Here is an 11,819-nt window from a genome sequence, read left to right on the forward strand (position 1 = left end):
CGTCACCAGCTCTCTACATCACTGCGCAGCTTAACCCCGAAGAACCTCTGTCTTAATGCGGGCTAGGGTTTTGTTGACTCCAAAGTGCCCTGCGGTGGGTAGGTCGTGAGCTAGCCTGAGGATCTCCTGTCTGAGGACTTTTGGTGCTATCAGTTGCCACACCACCCTACCTCCACTGGAGGATTCCCATTTGCGGTACTGGAGTCCCTCTTTCAGCTCCAGGCATGCCCCACATGGCCCACAAACTCTTCACCAGCTGGCCCCGTGCAGCCACTTGACACCCGGCTGGTTGTCGTCCGTTGAGTTTCCACTCCAACACAGGTGCAATTTCGCTGTCAACAGCCTGCATCTGACCCAGGTCTTCCGACGTTAACCTCTCCCACCCCTCTGAAAGCTCTTCCACAGCGCGCAGTAAGTGGTGCTCTTCCTGTATCTCTTCCTGCAGGTCTTCCTGTCTCTTTTCCCGTCGCTCACAATGTAGGCAGTGGGTCTCCAGGCATGGGCGGCGGGAAAGGGCATCCGCATTTCCATGAAGCCTCCCCATTCTGTGCTGGATCTGGAAGTTGTATTGACTGAGCTATTCCAGCCAACTAGTGAGCTGGCCCTCCGGGTGTTTGAAGTGGGCCAACCACTGTAGGGAGGCGTGGTCTGTCCTGATTGTGAATGCCTGGCCATACAGGTAAGAATGGAAATGCTCCGTAGCCTTCACCACTACTAACAGCTCGCGTCTCGTCACGCAGTAATTTCACTCTGGCTGGCTAAGGGTTTGGCTGTAGAATGCCACCACCCACTCCTCTCCCCCTGTCACCTGTGAGAGTACTGCCCCCACCCCTTTGTCGCTGGCATCTGTATCCAGTATGAAGCGGCGAACCGTCAGGGCCTTCTAGGCCTTCGGTGAAGGCCTAATACGCCACAGAAAAAAGGAAAACACTTTCATAAATATAGTACAATCTTCTAATCAATCTGTTAATATCGCATTACATTTCAATTTCGACTACACATACGAATTCGGGAGGCTCTGCTTGCAGTCTCTCGGCCAAAAAAAAATCATCCGATCACCTTTTTTCCCTCTGTTGTAACCTTGTGTGAAGACTCCTCCTACCAGCGCCTTCGGCATCTCGAGTGAAGGTCTCCGCTATCTAAATAAGTTAGGCGTTAATACTGGATTGATAGATTCCTCAACCAATCAGATTTTGATGTGTAGCAGATGGGCGTATTCTTTTATGCTTGCCCTGCGTCATAGGGCTTTCGCTGCATATAGCCTACGTGGCGATTGTTCAGCCAATCAGCAGCAGCGCCGAGGTCTGTGGCTGCATCACATCGTGGTAGTTGGTAGCTAATGTTAGCTAGCGTTTGTGTTTTTGATTTAGTTAGCTAAGCTAGCTAGCCGTGAATGAGAACAATGTCTCAAGGAGAACTCGTGAATGAGGTGGTGGCAGATGTATTAGTCGCACCATTTTCAGGACGATCATTTGGGGAAAAGCAAAGGATTGAGGAGATGAGCAGACCGACCCCACAGTTAGCGGCTCTGACCCAACCGGGGAAGACGTATGTGCGGCATTTCACTTGTTTAGCTGTGACAGTCCCGGTTTCCACGGCATCCGTTGAAAGGACATTTTCAGCACTTAAAGAATAAAAACGTATTCTAGGAATACAACCGGACAGACACGACTCACAGCATTGGCCTCCATTGCCATTGAAAAGGACATTCTGGTGGATTTAGAAGCCCAAGGAGTGCTCTATGACTGTGTGATCGACCGTTTCATCAGGAAAGAAAGGAGAATGGATTTTGTCTTCAAATAGACAACACTGGTGAGTCAAATGTATTTTTTGTACAGTTAGTTGATTTACTTAATGCTTGATTTTTTTTATGCCCAGCGGCCCTGCTGGGACGTGTTTCTTGAGTTTCTTGATAGCAGAATATGCCCAGCGGGATTACTTCCAGTAAGGCTGTGCGTTACACGATGTCGCCACACGATGTCGCTGTTGTGAAAGTGAAAAGTATCAAATAACTTGATGATGGTGATGATTGTGATGATTACCACTTTTACGACTAAAATATTGTAGCATGGCGATATGACGGCTGTCTTTGGGTAATTATGAGGGGGGTGACGTCTCACCGAAGGCCTAGGTCTGAAATGCACGGTCCGCTACCGCTACGGCCAGTATGAAGGGGCAGTCGGGTAAGGGGTAGGCTAGGACTGGGGAGGTGACCAGGGCCTCCTTCAGAGCCATGAATGCCCGACTGCACTCTTCTGTCCACTGGAACGCTTTCACCCTCTGCCTGGTGTAAGGGGCTGGCAATGTCTGCGTAACTCATTACAACACATCTGTAATAGTTCGCCAAGCCCAAAAAGCTCTTTAGCTAGGGGACATTCTCTGGCTGAGGCCAGTCTGCCACAGCCTTTACTTTCTCTGGGTTGGTAGCTATTCCAGCGCCACTGACAATGTGACACAGGAACAGTGTTTGGCGTTGGAAAAGCTGAAACTTCTGGGGGTGGAGTTTCAGGTTTGCCTGCCGCAGTCTTCCCAGAATGCCTCTCAAGTTTGCAAGTTCCTGTTAAAAGGCGGAGGCATGGATCAGCAAATCATCCAAGTAGACCAGGCAGGCAGACTTAGGCAGGCCCTCGAGTATCGTCTCCATCAGCCTCTCAAAGGTTGCCAGGGCATTACAGAGACCGAAGGCATTTACTGTAAATTCCCACAGCCCCTGTCCCAATGAGAAGGCTGTTTTCTCCCTTGATTCTTTGTCCAACTGTACCTGCCAGTACCCGCTTCTCAGGTTAAGCATAGAGAACCAACATGACCTTGCCAGGTCGTCCAGGGCATCATCTACGTGGGGTATGGGGTGTGCATCCTTTATGGTGACCTCGTTGAGTCTGCGAAGGTCCATGCAGAACTGTGTCGATCCATCTTTCATTGGGACAAAGATAGCTGGCGATGCCCATGGGTTCAATCAATCAATCAAGTTGCATTTTATATAGCGCTTTTCTAGCTCTTGGATGGGATGACAATGCCAGCCTCTCTCATCCTCTGCAGCTCCTTTGCCGCTGCTGCTTTTCTGTGGATGGGCAGACGATATGGGGCTTGGCGGATGGGACAAGCTTTCCCCATGTTGATGTGGTGCTGCATGACTGAAATGCAGTCAATTTCATTGGGGCCTGTGGAGAAAACATCCTTGAACTCCACCACTAACTGTCGCACCATTTGTCCCTGCGACATCGTAAGATGCTCCCCAGCACATGTACACATCGCCTCTAGGACCTCTGGAATGGGGGTTTCGGTGTCCTCCACTGGGGGATCCAGCACTCCTATCTGGGGTGCCTGACCAATCAAGGTGATTTGGAAAGTCTGTACCCCCGGACCCAGCGTGAGAAGGTCAGCTTCTTGACCCAGATGACTTTTTGTGGCCCGAAGGAAGTCCAGCCCTAGTATCAGGTCATCCTGGATGGGGGCTATCCAGGCCTCTACCTCCACATCTCCTATCTGGATTTTCAAAGTGATCTTCCCCTGGCTGTCCGCGACATCTCCAGTGGCCACATGCCACACTCCCTGACTGGGCTTCACCTGGGTGCACAATGCCCCGCCCCCTTTGTCCAGCATACTTCCCCTAACAACAGTGACAGAAGCTCCTGTGTCAATCAGCCCTCTACAGACTATGTCATTCACCTGGCAGTCTATGTAGATGTGATTTGCGCCTAGGCCCCCCCGGCTCTCTGTTCCTGTATTTGTTTTCTCTTTCACAGTGCTTATTCCCTGGTCATTGTCTCCACTCTCTTCTCTCACATTGTGATCTTCAGCGCATATGTTCTCCATTTGCCTTGTTTGTCTGCCCCCATAGGGTGTTAGGCAGACTGCTTCTAGCTAGAGGTTGGTGGTATTGTCTTTATGTGTATAATGTAAAATGATGTAATGAAACACATTTGGATAATGTAGAATAGAATAGAATAGAATATTCTTTATTAGTCATTTTGTACATACATACAAAGGAAATGTACTCTCTGCATCTAACCCATCCTAGCTGTGTAGCTAGGAGCAGTGGGGCAGCCGCCGTGCAGCACCGGGGGACCAGCTCCAGCCACTTCCTCCCATTGCTTTGGTCAGGGCACATGTGAGGCTGCACCCTAGATGACGACACTATTTGGAGCTCTATAGTGTCCCCTGGCAAGATTTTCTGTTTTTCGGTAGCACAGCGTAGCTGAGACGGCCGCAGAAGAATCCTGTTGCTTTTTGCCGGAACCGCTGCCGAGTTGACTGAGCGGAGCCATCACGGTTGACCCTTTCCGGGTCCTGACAGCTGGGTGGACTGTGCCCGGGGATTTGAGTTCAGAGTTACCTACTCCTAGCCTTTGCCTAAAGAGGCATCAACCCACAAGGCAGCAGGTGGATTTGAAATCAGAGATGCCTCCTATCGCAATGTGCCGGCTGGACCGGGCACCATGGGAAGTACCATACAGGCTTACAGGAGGACCAGATCTACCAGTAGGACGTCGTCCTTGGCCAAAGGGCCCTTGCTGAGGTAAGGTGCTACCCCTCTACAGCCTGCGGTTGCAGTTTAGCGTCTTACCCAGGACTAATGTCATTTACGCCTTGTAAATCAATTAACAAGGGAATCAAAACACGTCATTTTAGTTTAGATAATTAGCAATCTCCAGCACACAGCTCATTTAACATGTTTGCCAAACATAAACATGAGGTAAATTGATTTAAAAAGATCATTATCCATGTGACCGCGAACCGTGAACAGTCATAAAACAGACGGGCAATCGATGTTTGTTTTTTATTCACCTTTATGCAACTAAATGCATCAATATGAGCTTTGAACGATGGAGGAGAATAAAATGACAAATAAAATAAGAATAGAAACTTTTCATGTCTGCTTTGGTTATGGGAGCAGGCCGCTCTTCAGTTTCCTGGGTGCCGGCCTGTGAGGAGAGGCTCTGGCGTGACACCAAATGTCACTCAATCGATTCTTCCCCGGACAAAGCGAGGAAGTGGCCGCCCCTCCTCTCCCCCTCCTCTCCCCTCCTCTCCCTTCCTTCCCTCTCGTTCGCCTCCTCTTTTCTACCCGCTGCCGAGCACATTCACGCTCTCTTCCCCCCTCATTTACCGTGTGTCTCTGTCGAGGGCGTCGTTTGAACCCGACCCCGTTGCCATGGTTTCCGCTCTTGTATGAGGCAGGACGTCTGTTTACTGTATACATTATGGGATGCCGAGCTAAATGGGAGGATGGTCGATTGGGGGGCTGGTGGCCTTTTGGTGTCGGATCCATTGTGTGTGCGTTAGAGGGAGTGTGTTTAGAGGGAGTGTGTCTGTGGGAGTGTGTGTGTGTGTGTGTGTTGGAGTGTGTGTGTGTGTGTGTGTGTATGTGTGTGTGTGTGTATGTGTGTGTGTGCCATTACAATTTGTTAAAGTCAGGTCGCCTTGCAGACATGCAGGGCTGGAGCGCAGGAGGCCTCTGAGGGGCTGGCTGGTCGTCAGGACATTAATTCTAATTGGATGGGATGGAGCGTGACTGCTGGGTGAACGTGGGCGGATGCTGTGACCCTGCCCCGCTCCTCTGGGGGGGGGGGGGGGGGGCTGAGGTGTGTCTGACTTCGTGTCTGAGTGAATAAAGACTTCCAGATTGTCCTTTGTCTTCATTTTTCTTTTCTGTGTGTGTGTGCAGGTGTCTGCATGTGTGCATGTGTGTGTGCACCTGTGCATGCGTGTGTGCGGGCATGTGTGTGCACGTGTGTGCATGTGTGTGTATGTGTGTGTGTGTGCATGTGTGTGTATGTGTGTGTGCACCTGTGCATGTGTGTGTGCGGGCATGTGTGTGCACGTGTGTGCATGTGTGTGTGTATGTGTGTGCATGTGTGTATGTGTGTGTGCACCTGTGTGTGTCTGTGTGTGTGTGGGGGGGGCATGTGTGTGCACGTGTGTGTATGTGTGTGCATGTGTGTGCATGTGTGTGTGTGTTTGTACGTATGCGCATGTGTAAGTTTATGTGTGTGTATTTGTGTGTTTGTATGTGTGTGCATGTGTCTGTGTATGTGTGTGCATGTGTCTGTATGTGTGTGTGTGTGTTTGTATGTGTGTGCACGTGTCTGTGTATGTGTGTGTATGTATGTGTGTATGCATGTGCGTGTGCGTGTGTATGTGTGTGCACGTGTAAGTTTATATGTGTGTGTATGTGTGTTTGTATGTGTGTGCATGTGGGTATATGTGTGCATGTGTGTGTATGTGCGTGTGTGTGTTTGTATGTGTGTGTATGTGAGTGCATGTGCGTGTGTGTGTGTGCACGTGTAAGTTTATGTGTGTGTATGTGTGTGTTTGTATGTGTGTGCATGTGGGTATATGTTTGCATGTGTGTGTATGCGTGTGTGTGTGTGTTTGCATGTGTGTGCACGTGTAAGTTTATATGTGTGTGCGTGTGCGTGTGTATGTGTGTGCATGTGCGTGTGTATGTGTGTGCACGTGTAAGTTTATTTGTGTGTATGTGTGTGTTTGTATGTGTGTGCATGTGGGTATATGTTTGCATGTGTGTGTTTGTATGTGTGTGCACGTGTAAGTTTATATGTGTGTGCGTGTGTGTGTGCATGTGTGTGTGTGTGTGTGTTTGTATGTGTGTGCACGTGTAAGTTTATATGTGTGTGCGTGTGCGTGTGTGTGCGCGTGTGCGTGTGTGTGTGTGCAGACGTGCAGGGCTGGGTGGGGACAGAGTGAAAGTATATCAGCGTTACGTGTCCAGGATGAAGGAATGCAGCATGTTGTGTCCTGGGGGCCAGTGTGTATTCAGATTACAGGTACTTTACACTTTACACTACACATCTTCAGGAGCGCGCGTCCCTCATGACAGCCCCGACGTTACGCTCGGGACTGTGTGTTTATAGTTCCCTGACGTGGGAACGGAGGGTGGATGGAAGGAAACTCTCTTTTAAAGGCAGACTGCGGTCTGCAGCTCGGAGGCGGACACACTTGCTGCAATACTTTTACTATACCCTCTAGTTCATGTAGTGCATTGGTGTGTGCGCGCGCGCACGTGCGTGTGTGCACGTGTGTTTATGTGCATGGTTGTGTATGTGCATGTTTGTGTATGTTGTACGTGCGTGCATGCGCGCGTGCGCGTGCGTGTTTGTGTACGTGTGTATGGGCATGTGTGTGCACGCGTGTATGTCTGTGTTCATGTGTGTTTATGTGTCTGTGTGCATGTGTGTGTATGTGCACGTGTGCATGTCTGTGTTCATGTGTGTTTATGTGTGTATGTGTGTGCATATGCGTGTGTGTGTATGTGTATGTGCATGTGTGTTTATGTGTGTGTGTATGTGTGTATGTGTGCATGTGTGTTTATTCGTATGTGCATATGTGTGCATGTGTGTGCATGTGTGTTTATGTGTGTGTGTATGTGTGTGCATGTGTGTTTATTCGTATGTGCATGTGTGTGCATGTGTGTTTATGTGTGTGCATGTGTGTTTATGTGTGTATGTGGGTTTATGTGTGTATGTGTGTTTATGTGTGTATGTGTATGTGTATGTGCATGTGTGTACATGTGTGTGTGTGTGTATGTGTTTGTATGTGCATATGTGTGCATGTGTGTACGTGTGTATAGGCATGCGCCCCGCGCGCGCGCGCATGTGGAGGTGTTGGTGATGTGCTGTACAACATACTTGCTGGCTGAGTCTGAGGAGGAAAAACAAAGCAAGTGAGGGCTGGCTCATCTTCATGCGAAGTTATCACTTCATGGTTTCTAGATTCTTTAAGTAAAGAAAGCTTGCGTAAAGAGTGTGTGCGTGCGTGCGTGCGCGTGCGTGCGCGTGCAGTTCCAATATAAATTTGCACCTATGTCATTGCCTATTTCTCGTTCGAGTAATATAATGATAATAATGATAATAACAGTGAAGTGATATGAAGTGGAGAGCTGCACTCCTCATGAAAGGTAAGGTAAATGTGCTGGTCATGACCATGCGCCATAATCTAAAGTAGCTCATAATTCACTTCACCCACGCCTTTCCTCCTGTGCACACCGCACACTGGTAGGGCGCAGCAGTAATTGGCAAGTTGGCCCAGAGTCAACACATGACTGAGATAATATGATGGAGACATCAGTAACACCAAGCAGCAGTGTGGCATGAACACAATTAGTGACACAACACAACTGTTCCACACACGTGCCCTTTACGGTGAAGGTATTGCTGTCGAGTGCTGTAAAGAAATAGATCAATGACTGCAATTTGGACACCCTATTCAGTCTTCAGGCACTAAATACACACATGCTAATGTGCATAAATATCATAGCTGTGTAACAACATACATACATACATACACACACACACACACACACACACACATACATGCATACATATCATAGCTATGTAATAACAAACAAACAAACAAACATACATACATACATACATACATACATACATACATACATACATACATATCATAGCTATGTAATAACATACATACATACATACATAAAAATCATAGCTATGTAATAACATACATGCATGCATGTATACATATCTATGTAGTAACATACATACATACATACATACATACATATCATAGCTATGTAATAACATACATACATACATACATACATACATACATATCATAGCTATGTAATAACATACATACATACATACATACATACATACATATCATAGCTATGTAATAACATACATACATACATACATACATATCATAGCTATGTAATAACATACATACATACATACATACATACATATCATAGCTATGTAATAACATACATACATACATACATACATACATACATAGCTACGTAATAACATACATACATACATACATACATACATACATACATACATACATACATACATACACACATACATACATACATACATACATACCATAGCTATGTAATAAAATACATACATACATACATACATACATACATGTATGTATGTATGTATGTATGTATGTATGTATGTATGTATGTATGTATGTATGTATGTATGTATGTACGTACGTATCATAGCTGTATAATAACCACTAGTGCAAGGATGGACTTCTGACTTCAAAAGAGCAGATTTATTGTGGGGAAAAAACGTGTGTGTGTGTGTGTGTGTGCATGCGTGCATGCGTGTGTGTGTTTGTTTGTGTGTGTGTTTGTATGTGAGTGTGTGTGTGTGTGTGTGTGTGTCCTGTGAGGTGGAGTGTGAGTGGAGGCTATCTCTTCCATGTCCATTACATATGGGCTGTGAAGGCAAACTGTGATGTGTGTCTGGCACATCAGCCACAAGCCTGTTGGCTTTGGCACACACGCTCACACTCCTATAACCTTCAGTTACACACTCTCTCTCACAGACACACACTCCCCTAACTTTCTCTTACACACACACACACACCACACACACACACACACACACTCCTATAACCTTCAGTTACACACTCTCTCACACACACACACACGCTCACACTCCTATAACCTTCAGTTACACACTCTCTCTCACAGACACACTCCCCTAACTTTCTCTCACACACACACACACCACACACACGCTCACACTCCTATAACCTTCAGTTACACACTCTCTCTCACAGACACACACTCCCCTAACTTTCTCTTACACACACACTCCCCTAACTTTCTCTTACACACACACACACACACTCACACTCCTATAACCTTCAGTTACACACTCTCTCTCACAGACACACACTCCCCTAACTTTCTCTTACACACACACTCCCCTAACTTTCTCTTACACACACACACACACGCTCACACTCCTATAACCTTCAGTTACACACTCTCTCTCACACACACACTCCCCTAACTTTCTCTTACACACACACACACACGCTCACACTCCTATAACCTTCAGTTACACACTCTCTCTCACACACACACTCCCCTAACTTTCTCTCACACACACACTCCCCTAACTTTCTCTCACACACACACTCCCCTAACTTTCTCTCACACACACACTCCCCTAACTTTCTCTCACACACACACTCCCCTAACTTTCTCTCACACACACACTCCCCTAACTTTCTCTCACACACACACACACACACACACACACTCACACTCCTATAACCTTCAGTTACACACTCTCTCTCACACACACACTCCCCTAACTTTCTCTCACACACACACTCCCCTAACTTTCTCTTACACACACACACACGCTCACACTCCTATAACCTTCAGTTACACACTCTCTCACACACACACTCCCCTAACTTTCTCTCACACACACACTCCCCTAACTTTCTCTTACACACACACACACACACACACTCACACTCCTATAACCTTCAGTTACACTCTCTCTCACACACACACTCCCCTAACTTTCTCTCTCACACACACACACACACACACACACACACACACACACACACACACACACACACACACACACACTCCTATTACCGTCAGTTACACACTCTCACACACACACACTCCCCTAACTTTCTCTTACACACACACACACACACACACACACACTCCTATTACCGTCAGTTACACACTCTCACACACACACACTCCCCTAACTTTCTCTTACACACACACACACACACACACACACACACACACACACACACACACACACACACACACACACACTCCTATTACCTTCAGTTACACACTCTCACACACACACACTCCCCTAACTTTCTCTTACACACACACACACACACACACACACACTCCTATTACCTTCAGTTACACACTCACACACACACTAACTTTCACTTTCACTTACACACACACACACACACACACACACACACACACACACACACACACACACACACACGGAGAGAGAGAGAGAGAGAGAGAGAGAGAGAGAGAGAGAGAGAGAGAGAGAGAGAGAGAGAGAGAGAGAGCGAGAGAGAGAGAGAGAGAGAGAGCGAGAGAGAGAGCGATAGAGAGAGAGAGAGAGAGAGAGAGAGAGAGAGAGAGAGAGAGAGAGAGAGAGAGAGCGATAGAGAGAGAGAGAGAGAGAGAGAGAGAGAGCGAGAGAGAGAGCGAGAGAGCGAGCGATAGAGAGAGAGAGAGAGAGAGAGAGAGAGAGAGAGAGAGAGAGAGAGAGAGAGAGAGAGAGAGAGAGAGAGAGAGAGAGAGAGAGTAAGATGCAGTGCTATCCGGCTCTAAATGGACAGTGCACCACAGCAGAGTATGTGAGCATGGTGACTGATCACCAAGTAAGAAGAAGTTGACTGTGTACAGACTGAGTGAGCACAGCCCTGCTATTGAAAAGGGCAGACAGAGGAAGACCTGCTCCCTGCAGAGCACAGCCCTGCTATTGAAAAGGGGCGACACAGGAAGACCTGCTCCCTGCAGAGCACAGGCTGTGCTGCCACTGCAGCCTCGGTGAGCCTGAAACAGAGCTACACTTCCTCACCACATGTGGAAAACAGAAACATCTCAGGGAAGCACATTTTAAACAAGTCCAACTAATAACAGATGAAGAAAAACTACCAGTCCTACTAGGGGAAGACCCAAAGAGATGTAAGTTAGCAGCAGTCTATGTTGCTGCCTGCCATATAGTGAGGTACAGTGAATGTAAATCAGCAGAAGTCTATGTTGCTGCCTGCCATATAGTGAGGACAGTGAATGTACGTTGGCAGAAGTCTATGTTGCTGCCTGCCATATAGTGAGGACAGGGAATGTAAGTTGGCAGAAGTCTGTGTTGCTGCCTGCCATATAGTGAGGGACAGGGAATGTAAGTCGGCAGAAGTCTATGTTGCTGCCTGCCATATAGTGAGGGACAGTGAGTGCAAGTTAGCAGCAGTCTATGTTGCTGCCTGCCATATAGTGAGGGACAGTGAGTGCAAGT

The sequence above is a fragment of the Lampris incognitus genome, chromosome 5 (assembly GCF_029633865.1).
Source record: "Lampris incognitus isolate fLamInc1 chromosome 5, fLamInc1.hap2, whole genome shotgun sequence".
NCBI classification, from domain to species: Eukaryota; Metazoa; Chordata; class Actinopteri; order Lampriformes; family Lampridae; genus Lampris; species Lampris incognitus.